The sequence below is a fragment of the Limulus polyphemus genome, unplaced genomic scaffold, assembly GCF_000517525.1.
Source record: "Limulus polyphemus unplaced genomic scaffold, Limulus_polyphemus-2.1.2 Scaffold5213, whole genome shotgun sequence".
In the NCBI taxonomy this organism is placed as follows: Eukaryota; Metazoa; Arthropoda; class Merostomata; order Xiphosura; family Limulidae; genus Limulus; species Limulus polyphemus.
Window position 1 is genome coordinate 45011 of NW_013670823.1, and position 8087 is coordinate 53097.

The window sequence follows — 8087 nt, forward strand, 5'->3', positions numbered from 1 at the left end:
TACTAGGAGTCAGGTCAATATAGAAAGTTATGGAATATATTTCGAGTCGGTCGTATGGTTATGGTAGGAAACATACAGTTTTACACTAAAAACCAAAGGGTTCATAATTAAACTATATTGTATAACGTATATTAAAGTTAAAATTCAATACGTGAAATTATTAAAAATAGTAGGCTAAATAACTATAACTTAGGTGGATTCTTGCAGTGAATGAAAGTAAAATAAAAATAATCATTGTGATATCAATAGGCGAAGCAGGTTGTTTTAGAATAGGTCTAATCTACTCATCGCTACAACACTGTACAACGATAAACAAAGGCCTTTTCGTGTGACTAACCAAACTTCACTACTGTTTGTATCGACAAATGGTGGCTATATTTATTTACTTTTATAGCAACGAGTGCATGCTAATGATCACATGATATCAACAACCACTTGATAGTATTGTCTTAAGTAACTGCCTTCGGTCCCGTATGAATCTAAATATGCACAATGATTGGTTGAATTGAGAGAAAGAAAAACAAAATGGCACAAAATTAGAAATGAAAAAGTTCTGGATCTGCCATTAAAATCACAGATACAAAGTTTGATTTTAGATTCAGTTCGATTTTGGACTCAAAGAATGTGAAAATACTTCCAAGAGCACAGAACTGTTCTAGATTCGAGTTCTATTTAGCACATCTCTATGCACGAATACAGTGGTAGAAAATACTATGTGCCACAATGAAATTTTAGCTGCCATGGCAACCTGGAGCCTGGGATTTGTCGAGGCCAGATATATACCTAGCAAGTTTTTAACACTGAAATAATTTTAAATTGAAATTTCTAATTATGCAACATTTACTTAATCTTTGATAGGTTGTTTAGGCAGAGTATTCATAACGAATCTAAGTTTCAAATGGACAGCAACTGCCTGTTGTAGAAACCTACAAATCCGGAGGACAACGTTTCGAAATTCTCAACATTTACTTAGTGTAATTCCCAAAGATTTTCCACCTTATATTTCTATGCAGTTCCGAGGAGTTGCTTGTAAACAATAATCTTGAATGAATGCTGTTCCGCAAGATGTAAAAAGAAAAACTTGGATAAAATATAATAAAAAATAAGTTGACACGTTTAAATGAAAACTTTTTAATAGTTATATTTTGTGCAACGTTCCACGAAGGTGCTCTTTGTCAGGCAGTAAAAAACATATTACAGTGGAATTAAGCTCAGGAAGAATCGTTGATAGGTAAAAAAAATATAACAGTTCTAATTACACGTGTTTAATGTGGAGCATGGTGACAAAAATACTGATAAAAACATTGTTGAACTTATAAAGTAATTATTATTAAAATTATCGAAAAGAAGAACAACTAAATTTGGAGTTAGAAATATAAGCACAGAAAAATAACAACCCTAAATCCACAAAATAATAAAATAATAGCCTAATAAAATAAAATAATAATCCAGGGAAACGATAATGCGAAAGAGAAGACTTTTAGATTGGTGTGGTTGAAAAAGGTTTATTTAACCTATACACAAGTCTTCTCTCTCTCCCATAATTATTTCTCTGGATTATTATTTTATTTTACTAGTCGACCATTTTATTATTTTGTGAATTTACATTTATTATTTTTTTAGATAAAGTAATCAATTTGTTTTTAGAAATTTTCTGTCATCCTAAAGTAAAGGCTTATGTTTGCTGAGAAACCATCATTCCATGAGAATCCAATGCTCTCACCTGATTTTATTAAAATAAGCTTCTTTCCCTCCTTTTTTTTTCGAGTTGCATCATATCTACACAATTACTAATGAAGCGAAGCTTTGAAAATAACTGTAGACAATTTTTAAATACATTTGGGTGGATTGGACTAAGGCAAACTATTTATATCAGTGTGAAGTAAATAAAGCAGTTTGAGCAGTAATTTATAGTTTCCTGGAAAAAATAACTATTTACGAAGGAATCTTACAGGAAGTTTAGAAGACTTAAGAAAAAAATCACAGACCTTCTTTTTTTTTTTGATATACTGTTTCTCTACACATTCTTTTTGTTATTGAGAATGTTTTTGTGTTAAATTAAATTTTTGGTTTAAAGCCACACAAGTTTTATTGTATTAGAAGATATCGGGTAAATTTAAGTTAAGTTTAGCAAGTACTCAGCGCACCCAACTAATAAATTATAGCAAAATAAATAAACTGTGTATGCTAAATGTAAGCGACCTTCTCCGCACCAACATGCGTATTATTTTTTGCATGGAAAAATGCAGATTTTATGCATAAGTGTGACGCTTGCAACAGGCATGGGAACTGAATAGATAAACGGTCATACTATTATAATCACAAAATGACAATGTTCAACATCCTGACTGATGTAACGAGATGTAAACAATACACGAGATGTAACGTAGCACTCCTTTACAAATATCCTTCCATTGGTTAGTTTGTTTTGAATTTCGCGCAAAGCTACACGAGGGCTATCTGTGCTAGCCGTTCCTAATTTAGCAGCGTAAGACTAGAGGGAAGGCAGCTAGTCATCACCACCCACCGCCAACTCTTGGGCTACTCTTTTACCAATGAATGGTGGGATTGACCGTCACATTATAATGCCCCCACGGCTGAAAGGGCGAGCATGTTTGGTTGTGATGGGGATTCGAACCCGAAACCCTCAGATTGCGAGTAGAGCCCCCTAACCACCTGGCCATGCTGGGCCAGCCTTCCATTGGTACTTTCAGAGGACGATTATGGCACAAAGTTGTATTTCCTACTGACCCTCCAAAAAACTAAGCTGGCTACCACACTTAATGCTGCGTAACCTATAAGACATACTATTCATACAGTTAACAAATTAAATAAAAGTACCTTATACAAAATTGCTCTGTAATAATCCAACTTTTATTAATTTTTTTTTACCAGTTTTAATAAAATATACACCAACAAAATTACTCTGAATTCTAAATAATTTGCACAAAAAAGAAATTTTGGAAGAGTAATGTAATAACCCATTTATCATTCATCAGCTGTTAACAGGAAATTGGCTACCCAATTTAAATAGTTTTAAGAAATTCTATTTCTGGGTGCCTTAAAAAGTAAGTAATTTTATTACACATGGACAATAAACTCTTAGTACACAGTGTATTTTTTATCAAACTTCTTGCTCAGTTTGAAAATTATACACGTAAACCAAAAGCAAACCATGTGGTTTTGATCAACCAGATATTTACTTGAACTTTCATCATATTATCCTTCAATATGTCGAACAATAGGATATAAAACTTTACATTTTTTCCTTACTGGGCCATCACACTCTAACGAAGAAGAAGAAAAAAGGGGGAGGGCAAACTTGGTCATCTGACTTTCAACAATATCACTATGATCCTGTTTTCTATGAAAACTGCAATGCTGTATTACAGAACAAGAATGGATGTTTCACACACCCAGTAAGTTTACAACACAACATCAACCTTATGGTATCATATTGTTTAATATTTATACAAGGTAGCATTCTCCTATGGTTTACTACAGAGTCTCAGGCTGTGATCCTTTTTCACTTCTCAATATATATATACATTTTGATCTCATATAGGTGCTTCTTTTTATATAACTGTTTACAGTTTTTACACTGCAGGAACGTTATAATCATGCAAAGTGCACGATCCCAGAAACTGAGAAACTGTACGATGAATATACAAATACAAAAAGCAGTGAGGCTCTAGAAGCAGTACATACAAAATAAAATGCTGAAAAAATAAATGTAAAAAATATTTTCTTTTCTTTAGAAGGGTTTCCATTTCTTACCTTAATATCAACTGATACTTTATGTGTTGGAAAAGAGAAATGAATTGGGGGATTTTGGCCATCTAATAAGACAATTTTTTAACATTCTGTCATGATTCCTGTTCATCTATACTTATAAAGATATATATATTCATATAAAGTTTGTGGAAGAAGTGTACGTGCTGAAGGACACAATACTCGGACAACAGTTGCCAACTTACTTGTGGAAGAAGTGTACGTGCTGAAGGACAAAATACTCGGACAACAGTTGCCAACTTACTTGTGGAAATGTACGTGCTTAAGGACACAATACTCGGACAACAGTTGCCAACTTACTTGTGGAAGAAGTGTACGTGCTGAAGGACAAAATACTCGGACAACAGTTGCCAACTTTGTGGTAGAAGTGTACGTGCTGAAGGACACAATACTCGGACAACAGTTGCCAACTTACTTGTGGAAGAAGTGTACGTGCTGAAGGACACAATACTCGGACAACAGTTGCCAACTTACTTGTGGAAGAAGTGTATGTGCTGAAGGACACAATACTCGGACAACAGTTGCCAATTAAACTGCGACAGAACAATTCCTGCTGGATAGCACAAGTTGTAATAATGGCTACCAAACAACTTTGGGGAGAAATATTCCAATTCAAAACCAAAGGCTATAATAACAGGTATCACCCTTATTTGATAATGAGGATTCTTTATTGGTGAACACAAAATTATGACAACAGTTACCAATTTACTTGTGGGAGGAGAATTTAATTTTAAGAACTCAGAATGGGAAATAAGTCAGTATTGAAGAGTAAGAGATTGTGGTAATAACTGCCTACTTGAGAAAGAAGATTCCTTATTGGTGAACACAAGATTCCAACAACAGTTGCTAACCAGCTTGTGAAAGTGTTCTATCTGAAGAGCAAGAAAGTTCAAAGAAACATTACATTTTAAAAATTTGCTGCCCGACTAAAATTTGGACTGTTGACGCATGTCTATGACCAAACCACCCTCGCCCTACCAATCACACACACACGTGATTGTAGCCCTACATATAGTTTATTTCTTCCTATGCATGCACGTGAAGTAAAATATATTGTAGTTATTATTTTCGTTCATCATTACAAAAACAATAATATTTACTACTTCTATTTGTTGTTTACTAGTGTTAAAAATAAAGGTGTCTAACGTCATCGTCCCTGTTAACGTTTTTTTTTTACGGAAAAGTATCATTCAATCTGGATTATCTGCATAAATTAGCTGCGCACCCTAACGAATTTATTTTTGCTAATTAAACAAAAAAAAAATACATTCAGAACACACAACGATGTTATATTATTATGTTAATTATAATGTAACGATACAAATACTAGCCAGTTAAGTTGAAAAAAAAAAAAACAAATATATGGCAAAAAATTAGTTTTATAAGTTGTTTTTAAAGAAGATGGCGCCATAAAAAAAAACAACCTGAAATTAGGGTAAATGTGAAGGTAATTCAAAATTTCCATCCACACAGCAAAAGCAACTTTTCTGATTAACTCAAAGAGTACAAATAACCAGAGTTTAGAAAGAAAGAATGACACGGCATATACAAAACGATAAGTACAGCCTACAAACTTCCATACCTGGAACCACATTTCCATAAATACTAAATGCGCGAACAATGTAATGAGTAAGGGGAATTCTCCTTCATCAATCTTTATAAAGCTGGGACTGATGGTAAATAATAAAAGTTATACTGGGATGTTACTTAAACAAAAGGAATGTGTGGAATTTATTTTTACGAGTTTAAAAGAAGGAAGGGGGGTGGAGAATTAAGAACCATTAAACGCCAAGAGAGAAAACTACCTAATGTAATCCCGGATGTGGGGTGAAGCAGACCAACAAAACCTGACCAGTTATACAGGTAGTGCACTCTGGCGGTAGAAGACTTAGAAACCCAAAGGCAACAATATGTAATGAATGATCATGGTCCACAGTTAATGTTGATAAGAAAGTGAATTTTCTTGGAAGTAATCAAACTTTGCTGCTACAAAACATGGCTCCGTGTTTCTTAGAAATGTAACAATACTAAACATAAATCAAATTATATATAGATTCACCAACCCGTGTCATTTCTGGCTGTATACAGAACTAATCATGGCTTGATACATTTAAAGATGGATGACTATATCCACAAATATGCGGTCTTATCCTGTACAGTGAACTTCCATAAGGGAAGAAAGAAGTGATGTAAAAAAATCCGAACTTCCTCATCGTCCCACCCCCGTCTTTCTAGAGTTATCAACACGTGAAACAGGCGAGCAAATGAGACGAAACCTTGAACTGTGTACTAAACAGCTGAGCCGACGCACGATCTACAGTTTAACCCCGGCGGGGGGCAACTAGGTGGTAACACGATAAGTCAAGCTTTAGCTTCATGGCTAGACCTAGAAAATATTTCTAGAAATCTTATCATTCCTCTCCCCAAGCACAAGTTGCGAAATGCACGTGCAACTGTGTGTGACAAACTACAGAGGATGAACGTAGAGTAACAGAGATATTGACAAGATGACCCCTACACGACACATCTCCCTCTGGTGATGAAGCTATTAAACTTTTCACAATGACTCCACTGTTTAGATGAATGGAGGGTGTAATTTGTTTCTACTACCTGTAGTCATTATGTAGGATTTGGTGAAGTAGAGAGAGATAGATAGATAGAAATAAAGCTATTACAACTTCAATATTATGTCGATTTTATGTTTCCACCACATATATTATATACATATTATTATATCCGATATTTCAAATAAATCATAAAATTTATTGAAAACAATTTAAAATGCTACATTATTTGCACTCTCAATGTGGAATATGATCGTTTTGTTTGCCAACTTCGGAAAAAAAAAAAGACACGGCAATTTTATGGAATTATATAAAAACAAAACCCTCAGAGTGAAGAACTACTTAAAATTTAAACAGAAAGCACCAATGAACCAGGAAATTAGAAACACTTACGTGTAACCATGGTAAACACTTTATTTTCTATTATTCTGTTACTATTCAGGTTTTAACAATGTTAATATAATACAGGTTATGCAAAATACATCAATTAGAAAGCGTAAAAAATATTATACACGATATCATCAAACAACCAACTTCGACTCTTGCAGCCTCGAGTTTCATTGTATAATTAAAAATACCGATTATTTCTAAAATTTTGATTTAGAAGCCATCTTTCAAAACACAATTACAATATTTTATAATTAAATACATTCTGTTAACTTGGTGAATATACAATGAAAACTACATACTTTGAGCAATAGTGGTAAGTAATTAATCAAAGACGCTAATTAACAATATAACAAGTACCCACTTACAAGATGTCCTTCCTCTCGGTAAGAAACCTCAACAGACGGGCACACACGTCACGAAGTACGATACTAGCGCCATCTACCAGCGCGGCCTCCAGATCCTGAGAAAACAAAAGAACTACGTTTGAATTAATGAGATGCCGATTTGTGCCTCATTTGCTAACACTAGTTACACTCATCATGCTATTTTAAACTCGTAAAGGTTTCTTCTAACTTCATATAACAAATAATTTCACCTTCAACGCCAATGCATGTCAGTACGATAGATCTTAGTACCAGACTTCTGCTGTACTTTGAAGCTATACGCGGACACTAACAAGCCACCAACGTTGATACATTCACGTCACCCGCAGGCAAAAAACGTTTTGGTCTACAGTTCCTACACAGGACAGGACGGGGTACTGACCTCATCTGACCACGCCCAGCTGCTATAAAACACTTCAGCCAGTGGCAAGTGTAGCAGTTATTGCAAGAGGGATAAATTGGGGAAACTAATTCAAGTAATGTGAACTGACTCACACTGTTCAAGGGAAAACGTACCTTTCCGTTTCTAACTGCATGCCTCTTGTGATACAATTAGAACCTCTCGATGGTATTTCGCCTTCTGCGTTAGTGGCCGTTGTGTGGTATTCCCTAGCTCAGCGTTTCTAGCCCGCGAGGAGAGCCAGTTTACGTTCCTAAGCGCGAGACTCCACACAAGCGCCGAAAGATCATTTATCATCGAGCGCTGGCAACGTTAGGGTTAAAGCGGCGTCAAAAAATCGGGAGTTTTTATACACTTAGAAGTAGCGACATCTGTGTGTGTGTGATACAAAGTACATGTGGACGTGAGGATGGTCAGTTATTTTTCCGTTTCTTGCGTGTTGCTGTACTCCAAAGTATTCGAACGAAAAAATAAAAGTAAAGAAGATAAATTTTGTAAATCTTGCTGTCACTCATTCTTCTTTTTTGTGTGTTTAAAACACGGGTGTTCCTTCTTTTC

The 8087-nt window shown here is 34.8% G+C and overlaps 1 protein-coding gene across 4 annotated transcripts in view; it reads right to left on the reverse strand.

Annotated features, from left to right (window-relative positions):
• LOC106472278 overlaps positions 1-7721 on the reverse strand; it is a 33969-nt gene extending 26248 nt beyond the window's left edge. Inside the window, exons 1-2 of one of the 4 annotated variants that reach the window (XM_022400875.1) lie at positions 7646-7721; positions 7112-7206 (exon numbers count right to left, since the gene is read on the reverse strand). The gene's annotated coding sequence lies outside the window, so the exon portion shown is untranslated. Of the gene's footprint in view, positions 1-7107; positions 7207-7341; positions 7558-7645 lie in introns of those variants that run through there. The other 3 variants (XM_022400877.1, XM_013932908.2, XM_022400876.1) reach the window with 3 other exon arrangements.
• Positions 7722-8087: the final 366 nt, after the last annotated feature.